Genomic DNA, 11,072 nt, shown 5'->3' with positions numbered 1-11,072 from the left:
TTTCTCCAGTGAACACGCCAAGCCATTGCGTTTCCATGTGAGGAGCCAGGAAACAAATGAGTGTACGTTGCCGCTTTGAGGTCATCAAACCTCTCCTGCCCATGCTCCGCAAGTATATTTCGTCATTTTTTCCCCCATTTAATCGTACTTCATCCATTTGACCGGTTCGGTCTGCATTTTTGTGCTTCGCGGGTCTCTTCCGTTCCGTCCTTAGGTTTGCGGTATAAGGCTGAGTGCTAACTTGGGTGCGACCCGGTTGTGTTTAGCCATTTATCTTAACGGCTAACGTGGAGGAATGATTACTGGCGGGATACGGGCTTTCCCTCTTGGGCTCTCGGCACTGTGCTAAAGCACCAGTGTGGCTCGTGCCATCAGTAGTTTTCACTGGTTCCGTCTGGATTTGGTTGAGCTAACGGCTAACATGGATCGATGAGCACGTGGCGGAGCTACCGAACGGTTAGTAGCTTTGGGTTAGGTCAAATCGTTTTTTTTTGCTTTGATGGTGCACTACGCCATTAAGTTGTTTTTGGGTGTGTATCAAAGCACCCGGCACTCCTCGGGGTCGCTCTTCTTTCTTTGTCCTTTTAATAATGCAAATAATTTATTCATTGTCGTTGTATTTGGAGTGGACTAAATAAATACAAATAAGGGCATTTGTATTTATTCAATGAACTTGCATTTGTCTTCATGGGGATGAGTTGCAGGATGAAATTGATCATTTCGGCTTCAGAACGTCAACTGGTGCAAAATACACGTGAAAATATGCATCTTAATCCTCTTGTTTAGCTCCGACACTCGATTGCAGTTTGTATTGCTTGAAATGCATTTTCATTTCGCGCTGTGCACATTTTCTATAGACATTTGTCTTCATGGGGATTAGTTTGAGGATGAAATAAATGTTCTTTTCAGCTTCAGGATGTCAATGTGATGTGCTGTCACACGATACTCCTTAGGTTTTTGTATGATGACTTTGTCCTTTATTTTGATGGTCCACTTCCGGGGACTTTGTTTGCTTCCTCTATTCTCGGGCGGGGCCGGAGTTGCTCCCGCACCTGCAGCTGATTAGCAATCACCACCTGTGTCTAAGGCCTATGCTGATCTGCAAGCGGGTGCCAGATGATTCGTGAATTACGAGTGGTATCTAGGCCTTTTCTAGCGCACGCGCTTGCCCTTGTTGGATGTTTTGTGTACAACTGCTTACTCGTCTCTTCCCGGTGCCTCGCTGCCCTGACTGCCGCTGCTCCTTCACCCCCGGACCGCGTGAGCCTCCGATTATCCTGCTCCCCATTCGCTTTTGAATCCACCGCTACTTCTACCTCTCCTGAACCGTAACAGTCAACTTGTCCCAAATGCATGTGAAAATGTGTATACAAAACCTTTTGTGTAGCTCTGACCCTCAATTGCAGTTTTACTGGCGTTATTTAATATCGATCAATTTTTCTGGAAGGCTTTTCAAGGCATTAGCATTTGACACTTTTTTCTGGACCGTCTCTTTGAAGGGGTGGATTGGCATGAATCATGTGACGGCGCGTGTCGCCCTCTAGTGACCAAAATCCGATATGTGACTCTTGACTCAATAGTCAAATAATAATTGGCTATTAGCTAGGGCTAAAAATCCGCGTTGTGTTTTCGATTGGGGGGTTGGGGGGTGGCGCAAGCCCAAGAGGTGAACGCCAGCCGGTGCGTAGCCCCCGTTACAGTGAGAACAACCCAACCCTGTTGGAGGTATTGCAGCAAGTCGTGATGCTGCCACACGGCAGTTTTTTCAAAACTTCAATGCTTTAATTGCGATTAGGGCCAAATTTGACCCTTTGGGATTTACGGGTAGCATTTTAGTAACATAATTTATAGGGGCCAAATTTGGTGGTGGGTGGGAGATAATTCTTTCCTGTCACATCACTAGCCGTCAGGCGGATTTGGGTGTTTGTTTCGTCATTCTTTCCATGTATCAACTCATTTGGCGAATGAGTGAAAATCAAAGGGAGCGGGACAAAAGGCCGGAATGTGGCTCTGGTGGACATGCGGCGCCATTGCAATTTCCGTGTTTTGTGAACGCCGTCTCTTGTAAATTGAACGACTCGAACAAAAAAGAATCGTCCTCCAGTATTGATTTACAGTGTCAAATAATGTTTGTTGCGGGGTGTGCTGTTTTCATGTGAAGAGTCTGAAATCCAATGAGTGTACTCTACTTCGCCATTGATAACAGGGCAACGAAACGATCGAATCGACGGATTCCCGCACCTCTGCACGGCTTTGGTCGTCCAGTATTGAGTGATTATGTAAAAGATTCGATTTTGTTGCTTTGAGGCCGTCTCAGCTCTCCCGCCCATGCTCTGCAAGTGTCTTTTGTCCTTTGTTTTCAGGTGATTGTCTTTGATCCATTTTTACCAGTTCTTTGCATTTGTGTGCTTTGCGGGGCTCTTCCGTCGTGCGGTAAACGAAAGGCCGAGAGTAATTTGAGCGCGCCCTGGTTTTTTTTTTTTTCGGGCCATTGAACGAACGCAGGGGTGTCCAACTCCGGGCCTGGAGGGCTCTGTCCTGCCGCGTTTTCCAGCTCTCCCAGGAGCAACACGCCTGATTCAAATCATCAGGATCAATGCTGATGGCTCGTCAAAATCGGGTGTGTTGCAGCTTGGAGAGCCTGAAAACAGGCAGGACAGAAGCACTCCAGGCAGAGTTGGAGACCGCTGACCTACAGGCTAACGTGGACGGGTGAGCACATGGCTGATCGCATCGAATGTCTCTGTGGCTAATGGGTGTGTCAAATAATTAATTTGTTGCTTTGGTGTGTTTGAATGCGTCAGAAGCTTGGCCCGCTCCACCATTAACTTTTCATTGGGTGATAAGTTTATCAAAGCACCGGGACTCCTGTGGTTGCTGACCCACAAGTCATCTCAGCTCTCTCTGCACGGATTTCAAGGCATTTCAAACGTAATTGAATACAACTTTATTGTCAAATGTGCTGCACGGATGATGTGTCTTCCCTCTCAACATAAAACAAGGCGTACTCCGCCATTGACTTTGTATTGGATGAAAGTTTTTCAAAGCATCCGGAACGCCAGGGGTCGCTATTGTGCCAGCCCCACTCCTTAAGTGGCGTATTCCGGTTGGCGCTGTCGTCTATTAATACCTGTCCACCTATGGCTTTGCGCGTTCTCTGCTTTCAAGGGAGGCCAAACGTAAGAATGCTCTCCTCGGCTTGTTTTTCTTGTTCCTTCTTTGTTCTTAGATGTGTGCTTACTGATTCAGTCTGGATTTCTGTGCTACGCAGGCTCTTCCGTTCTGGGCTGTGCTGTGCTGCGTGTGGTGTTTAAACGGACGCCGGAGTGTAATTCGGCCGCGTTTAGCCTTTAAGCTAACGTGGATGGATGAGCACGTGGCGGGGCGCGCACCGAATGAGCACGTCAAACAATTGTATTGCTTCGATGTGTTTGAATGCGAAGAAAACGTCACGGTTGGGGTACTCCGCCCTTAACTTTGAATTGGATGAAAGTGTATCAAAGCCCCCGGGCCTCCGCTGTCATTGCTTGGCCTCTCCTTGAAGTTCGTTTGTTTGCCACTGTCATCTAATCGCAGCGCTCCATTTCACCAGCTGGCCCAACTTCGGCATGCTCAAGTTCCAAGAAAGTCAAAGGCGCTCAATCTGCCCTTTGCGCCCATCGTGGTCCACTGCAGGTACACAACAGGCATCGCGCTTCAAAATATTTCTCTGGCTATTGGTAAGGATATAGCTGATGTTGCTACATGATGAGCTCTGTACAACCCGATAATGTTCACAACTGACGGCAATAAACCAAAGTTGACATGCCTGATGTTTACACCCCCCCCCCCCCCCCCCCCCCCCCAGCGCTGGCATTTGTAAGACGGGCAGCTTCATCGTGACTGATGGTATGGTGGACAAGATCTACACCGGACACAAAGCGGAAAGGTTTGGCTTCGTTGGAAAGTCCAAGAGCAGCGTCCGCAGCTCTTCCAGACGAATGTGAGTCGGGGCGCAGCCCCAAAACCTCTTTTGCACCTTGTCGATGCAGTATGCGTTGATCTACCAGGCGCCAAAATGCCTAACTCGAACAGACTAACGCTTACTGCCGAATCCTAACTCTAATCAAAACCCCTAACCCTGATTCTCCCGCCAACTAACTCACCCCCAAACCCCAAGAAACGGGTGTCCAAACTTGGTCTTCAAGGACTGCTGTCCTGCCTGGTTTTCCATCTCTCCCAGGAGCAACGCGCCTGATTCAAATAATCAGGATCGTTCAAATGCTGGCTGATGAGCTGATCATCTGAATCTGGTGTGTTGCACCCGACGGAGCTGGAAAACGGGCAGAAAAGTGGCCCTCAAGCCCCGGAGTTGGACATGCCTACCCTCACACCCCAATCCTCATGCTCAACCAACACCTAACCTCGAACCTCATCACCACTCCCCCATCCCCCATAAGAGGATGCCGCAGTTTCTTGTATACTTACTTGTAACACGAACCCCACGCCAACTTTGAACACCCTTGACCTGTATTTCTCAGTTTGCAGTGACAAGGTTTGACCAGCAGAGGGCAGCTATCGCTGCTTGCTGTGCAGGGCCAAAGGGGCTCTCACATTTTACAGTGAATAACTCAAACTTCGACGCCTAAATTCTGTAACCCGAACCCCTGACCCTATTCTTAAACCTAACCCCAATCGCCAGACTCCCCAACACTCGTACGCCACCTTCAACATTGACGTGAGTGGTAGATTGATAATTGCTCTATTTTCTTCCAAGTTTTCCTTGAACAGGGTTTCACCATAAAGAACGAACAAATTCTCAGCAGCACAAGGTAAGTTGATGTTCACTCGATCCGAGTTACTTTGCAAAAAACAAACACGATTTTTGTTGTGCCAGGTCCAAAGAGGACACGATAGCTGATCTCTGGAGGATGATTTGGGAGCGGGAGGTTGTCATTCTGGCGCACCTGAAGGAAGTGAGTTGCTGTCATGCAGCAAAACGGTGGCATAAAAGGGACTTCTGACCCCCCCGATGCTCCCAAAAATTTAATTCGGGTCTCACCCTAATTTTCTTCAGTTAATCTAAAATTCCTTGCCATTGCAAGTGGCAAGAGAAAAATGGAGGAATAGTCAAAGCGATGGTGGAGAATAAACTTTCCAAGGGCTCTGAAGTTGCAATTTGAAACAAAATGAAAGATGTCCATTGCCATGTAGGACGTGTGTGACAGTTGCTGTCACTGGCTGGATCGGGGCTGCTGGACCTACGGGCACATGCGCGTGGCAGTGGAGGACTCGGACGTGCTGGTGGATTACACCATACGCAAGTTCTACGTCCAACACATCAGAAGCATCGAATGGCTCGTTCTGGGCAACGATTTTCACTTAACACTTTGTTCATCTCGTAGCAATCGAATGCTGCCGCGTGTGGTCACGCCGCTCCATTTCACCAACTGGCCCAACTTCGGCGTGCCCTTCTCTCCCATCGGCATGCTCAAGTTCCAAGAAAGTCAAAGGCGCTCAAGCCGCCTGTCGCGCCCATCGTGGTCCACTGCAGGTACATTACAGGCATTGCGCTTCAAAATATTTCTCTGGCTAATGTTAAGAATGTAACTACATGATTAAGTCTGTTCAACCCAATAATGGTTACATTCATAACGGAGACCAATAAACCAAAGTTGACAAGCCTGATGTTTACACCTCCCCCAGCGCTGGCGTTGGTCAGACGGGCAGGTTCGTCGTGATTGATGGTATGATGGACAAGATGCACGCTGGACACAAAGCGGTAGTTTGGAAATCCGAGAGCAGCGGCTGCAGCTCTTCCAGACCGAGGTGAGTCGGAACTGCCCCAAAACCTCGTTTTGTACATACGGTGTGGTAAATTCACACAAACGGTCCTGGCTCGTTTCTGTCTTGCAGATGCAGTATTTGTTCATCTACCAGGCGCCAAAATGCGTAACTCTCACCGCCTTAACTGTATTTGTGATTTAATGTGAACTGTTCTGTAATCCCGAATGCATCATCGCCTAACCACATCACCTGCCTATCCTCTTGAACAAAATCCCTTGAACCCTTACTCTGAAGGCCTAACCTCTAATGCCTATACAGCTAATTACCTAACCTAAGAGGCCGATCTGCTTTACCCTCATTTCTAACTGCAATCTCAAACCTCGAGCGCCAACCCTGAACATCGTGCCCTCAACCATAAAACCCTAACACTGTCAACCCCATCTTTTAATCCCTAATCCTACCCCTCACCACTTTTACCATATTCCAAATGCAAACTCTAAACCTCAACCTGAATCCTAAATTCCCTTGCACCCTCAGACCCAGGGGTGTCCGAACTCTGTCCTTAAGGGCGGCTGTCCTGCCCGTTTCCCAGCTCCCCCAAGAGCAACACGCCTGATTCAAATAATCAGGATCGTTGTAATGCTGCTTCAGAGATGCCTGATGAGCTGATCATCTGAATCAAGTGTGTTGCAGCCGGGAGAGATGCGAAACGGCCGGGACAGCAGCCCTTGACGACAGTTTGGACACCACTGGTTTAAGGGTAAAGGGAAATTAGGATGAAGGTTAGTTTAGAGTGAGCATTTGGGATATGGTTAAAGTGGAGAGGGGTAGGATTAGGGATTAAAAGATGGAGGGTTGAAAGTGTTATGGGTTGAGGTGAAGGCACCATGTTAAGGGTTAACACTTGAGGGTTGAGATGTTGGTTAGAATTGGGGTGAGGAAGAAAGGCATCTTTGGTTAGGTGGTTAGATGTATAGGCGTTAAGGATTAAGCATTCAGAGGGAAGGGTTTGAAGGATTTTGTTTGAGGATAGTCGGGTGTTGGGCTTATGGGATGATGCATTTGGACTGTTCGGGTTTGGCTTGCAGACGGTTTGTTTCCACGCTTTTAGAAGGATACGGGTTTAGTGTTTAAAGTTGGGTTATGGTTGAGGTTAGAGGAAGGGTGAGAGGGTTTGAGGTCATTCTGAAATGTGATCAGTTGGTCACTGCAACCCTAAAGAATACACGTTTGGGGTGTTATAGGTTGGGGTAAAGAGTAGGATTGAGGTTAAAAAGAGGTGTTAAGCCTAAATCATAACGGTAAGCCCAAAACCTGCTCAAGCCAACCCGTAACGCTGACTTTCTCACACCTAACCCTCTCACCCTATCCCCCAACTACCTAACGGTTAACCCTCTCTTCCAAAAACCCTTTCTCTAATCCCCTCACCCAATTCCAAACCCAGACGCTTGTTCCTTGCACCTGTCATGAGCTTTTTTCAGTTAGTGGAGATGACAGCGCTGTTGGACGGTCTACGCTGGTGTGGCCTAGGATAAGGAGAGGAACGCCAGTGCTGACTTGTCGATGAAACGAATTTAAGGTACAGAAGTGAACCAATCCTTTTTTTTTTTTTCGTTAAATGGACACTGTCTTGTTTACTTTGGAACTTGGCTTTTTGCAGAAGTGTTCACATAATGAGCATAACTTTGATCACTGAAATGACACTATTCTCTCCTCTGTCATCTAGAACTGCTTCTGTCGTGTATGCGGGAGAAATGGCTCAGATTGCATCACTGTCGTCATTTGGAAGTATGGTGCATTTCTGCTGTTTATTCTTGTTGATGAGTGTGCACCGTTCTAATAAAACTCAAGATGCCTATCTGCGTCACCTCAACCATAAACCCTTAACACTGTCAACCCTCTAACTTTTAACCCCTAATCCTACTCCTAACCACTTTAACCATATTCCAAGTGCTAACTCTAAACCTCAGCCTTAATCCTAATTTCCCTTAAACCCTCAAACCCAGGGGTGTCCAAACTCTGTCCTTAAGGGCTGCTGTCCTGCCCGTTTCCCAGCTCCTCCAAGAGCAACACACCTGATTCAAATAATCAGGATCGTTGTAATGCTGCTTCAGAGATGCCTGATGAGCTGATCGTCTGAATCGGGTGTGTTGCAGCCAGGAGAGATGCAAAGCAGACAGGACAGCGGCCCTTTGAGACCAAGTTTGGACACCCCTGAGTTTCAGGGTAAAGGGAAATTAGGGTTACGGTTGAAGTTTAGAGTAAGCATTTGGGGTATGGTTAAAGTGGTGAGGGGTAGAATTGGGGGATAAAGTTGGAGGGTTGACAGTTAGGGGTTTATGGTTGAGGTAAGGGCAGGATGTTCAGGGTTAACCCTCGAGGTTTGAGTTTGGGGTTAGGAATTGGAGTAAGGCGGATAGAATTTTTGGGTTCAGTGGTTAGATGTATAGGCATTAAAGGTTAGGTGTTCAGAGTCAGGGTACAAGGGAGTTTGTTTGAGTATAGTCGTGTGTTAAGGTTATGCGATGACGCATTCAGGCTGTTCGGTTCGTCATACAGGCGATTTGGGTTTGGTGTCGACGCTTTTAGGATACGGGGGTTTGGTGTAAGTGTTTACTACCTAACGCTTAATCCTCTAATCCAAACCCAGGTGCTTGTTCGTTGCACCTGTAATGAGCTTTTTCACAAGCCTGGTCTATTTAGTGACGGCGCTGTTGGACGGTATGCGCTGGTGCGGCTGGATGGGTTGTGGAGCCGAGGATTAGGAGAGAGGAACGTCGGTGTTGACTGTCGAAACAAATTTAAGGTACACAAGTGAACCTTTTTTTTTTTTTTTTTTGGTCAATGGACACTCGGACCTCTTGTTTACTTTCAAACTTGGCTTGTTGCAGACGTGTCCACATATAGAGCTTTTTTTTCCACAGGCCTGGTCTATTTAGTGGAGATGACAGCGCTGTTGGACGGTCTGTGCTGTTGTGGCTGGTTGGCTTGTGGAGCAGAGGTCAATGAGGAGAGGAACGTCAGTGCTGACTGTCTGAAACAAATTTAAGGTACACAAGTGAACCTTTTTTTTTTTCTTCAGTCAATGGACACTGTCTTGTTTACTTTCAAACTTGGCTTGTTGCAAACATGTGCACATATTCGCCTCTTTCATCTAGAACTGCTTCAAATGTGTATGTGGGAAAAGTGGCTCAGATTGCATCACTGTCCGTGTTTTATGTGATGCGTGCTACATCTGAAAACCAGCATTTGGAAATGTGGCGCATTTCCCCTGTTTTATTCTTGTGTTGATGAATGTGCACTGTTCCAATAAAATCTTCACTCGGTATGCTAACCTCCTCACCAACCCTTAACAGTAAACTATAACCCTAACCCTGTACCCTCACTCCTAACCAAAACCCTCAAATCACCTACCCTGAACGCTAACCTCCATAATCCTTAAGCTAATGTTAAATCTTAACCTTTAATTCTCCCCTTTACCTGACATATTGTGAACCTTAACCCAATTCATCCGTAAGACTCTAAATCCACAACCCCTAAATCCTAAAATTAAACTTGAACCCTAACCCTCATCCATACTGCAGGCATGTCCAGCCCTGGGCCTGCCAGTTGTCCATTCGCGGCTGCAACACACCTGATTCAGATGATCAGCTCATCAGCCATCTCTGAAGCAGCATTAGAACGATCCTGATTATTTGAATCGGGTGTGTTGCTCCTGGCGAAGTTGGAAAACGGTCAGGACAAGCGTCCCTTGAGGACTGAGTTTGGACACCCCTGCCTTTTGCCCTAATCCCCCTCACCCATAACCTAATGCTAACACCTCTCCATGTACTCTAACCTCTCAACCATGAGCCCTACACCTCTTAACCTAACCATAAACACTAACCCTCTAATCCTAACTAAACTAACATTAACCCTAAACCTTGACCCACAAAATGCTAGCCCCTAATTCTAACCCGATTTGACAATGCAACCCCCACATCAGAGCCCCGGGCCTGGAGGTCCACTGTCCGGCCCGTTGTCCAACTCTCCTGGCTGCAACAAACTTGATTCAGATGATCAGCTCATCAGCAATCTCTGAAGCAGCATTAGAACGATCCTGATTTTTTGAGTCAGGCGTGTTGCTCCTGGCAAAGTTGGAAAAGGGTCAGGACAAGCGTCCCTTGAGGACTGAGTTTGGACACCCCTGCCTTTTACCCTAATCCCCCTCACCCAAACCCTAATTCCCTAATGCCAACACCTGTCCATGTACTCTAACCTCTAAACCATGATCCCTACACCCCTTAACCTAACTATAAACACGAATCCTAACTAAACTAACATTAACCCTAAACCTTGACCCACAAAATGCTAGCCCCCAATTCTAACCCGATTTTGACAATGCAACCCCCCACATCAGAGCCCCGGGCCTGGAGGTCCACTGTCCGGCCCGTTGTCCACCTCTCCTGGCTGCAACACACTTGATTCAGATGATCAGCTCATCAGCAATCTCTGAAGCGGCATTAGAACGATCCTGATTTTTTTGAATCAGGCGTGTTGCTCCTGGCAAAGTTGGAAAAGGGTCAGGACAAGCGTCCCTTGAGGACCGAGTTTGGACACCCCTGCCATTCTCCCTAATCCCCTCACACAAACCCTAATTCCCCAACCTTCAATGTTAATACCTGTCCTTGTACTCTAACCTATAAACCATGACCCCCCTCCCCTACACCCCCTAACTACACTTATGGTAATCCTAAACCTTGACCCAGAAAATGCTAGCCCCTTAGTCCTAACCCGATTTGACAATGCAACCCCCAAATCCGAGCACCAGCCTTCATCCATACTCCAGGAATGTCTGGGCCTGGAGGGCCAATGTCCTGCTTTTTTTCCCACCTCTTTCATGTGTAACACACCCGATTCAGATGATCAGCTCATCAGCCAGCTCAGTCATTAGAATGATCCTGGTTATTTGAATAAAGGTGTGTTGCTCCCGGCAGAGCTGGAGAAACAGACAGACCAAGTTGGGACACCCCTGCCCTATACTGAACCTTCTAACTCTAAACGCTAGCCCTGTACCCTCACCCCTATCCTAAACCATAACTCTTGAATCCCCTACTCTAAACCCCTAACACTTTAAACCCCCAAGGCCAATTTTAAATCCTACCTCTTAATCCCAACTCCCGAACCAGACCGTTAACCTCGCATAACCCTAATCCCCTGTAACCTCTTCACCATCAATGCAGAAACCCCAAAATGCTGAACCCGAACTGCCTAAACACCTAAGGGTCTCACTCCTAACATCAAATCTTAACCCTGATCCTCTTAAT

The 11,072-nt window shown here is 47.4% G+C and overlaps 3 long non-coding RNA genes across 3 annotated transcripts in view; all 3 read left to right on the top strand.

The window, feature by feature from the left end:
* The first annotated feature begins 3,576 nt into the window (after positions 1-3,576).
* Positions 3,577-6,555, top strand: LOC127602846 (uncharacterized). The gene is made up of 3 exons (XR_007962891.1): positions 3,577-3,675; positions 3,848-3,982; positions 5,896-6,555. It is a non-coding gene; the product is annotated as an uncharacterized LOC127602846 (long non-coding RNA).
* Positions 6,556-8,773: 2,218 nt separating this feature from the next.
* Positions 8,774-10,312, top strand: LOC127601881 (uncharacterized). Its single transcript, XR_007962668.1, has 3 exons — positions 8,774-8,816; positions 8,925-9,374; positions 10,182-10,312. It is a non-coding gene; the product is annotated as an uncharacterized LOC127601881 (long non-coding RNA).
* Positions 10,313-10,999: 687 nt separating this feature from the next.
* The window catches only part of LOC127602845 (uncharacterized), a 1,398-nt gene continuing 1,325 nt past the window's right edge, over positions 11,000-11,072 (top strand). The window contains exon 1 of the long non-coding RNA XR_007962890.1: positions 11,000-11,072. This exon is cut by the window's right edge and continues 1,043 nt beyond it. This is a non-coding gene — a long non-coding RNA (uncharacterized LOC127602845).

This window comes from Hippocampus zosterae, chromosome 6 (assembly GCF_025434085.1).
Source record: "Hippocampus zosterae strain Florida chromosome 6, ASM2543408v3, whole genome shotgun sequence".
NCBI classification, from domain to species: Eukaryota; Metazoa; Chordata; class Actinopteri; order Syngnathiformes; family Syngnathidae; genus Hippocampus; species Hippocampus zosterae.
The sequence above is the reverse complement of the archived record's forward strand: the minus strand, read 5'-3'. Positions and strand labels throughout refer to the sequence as shown.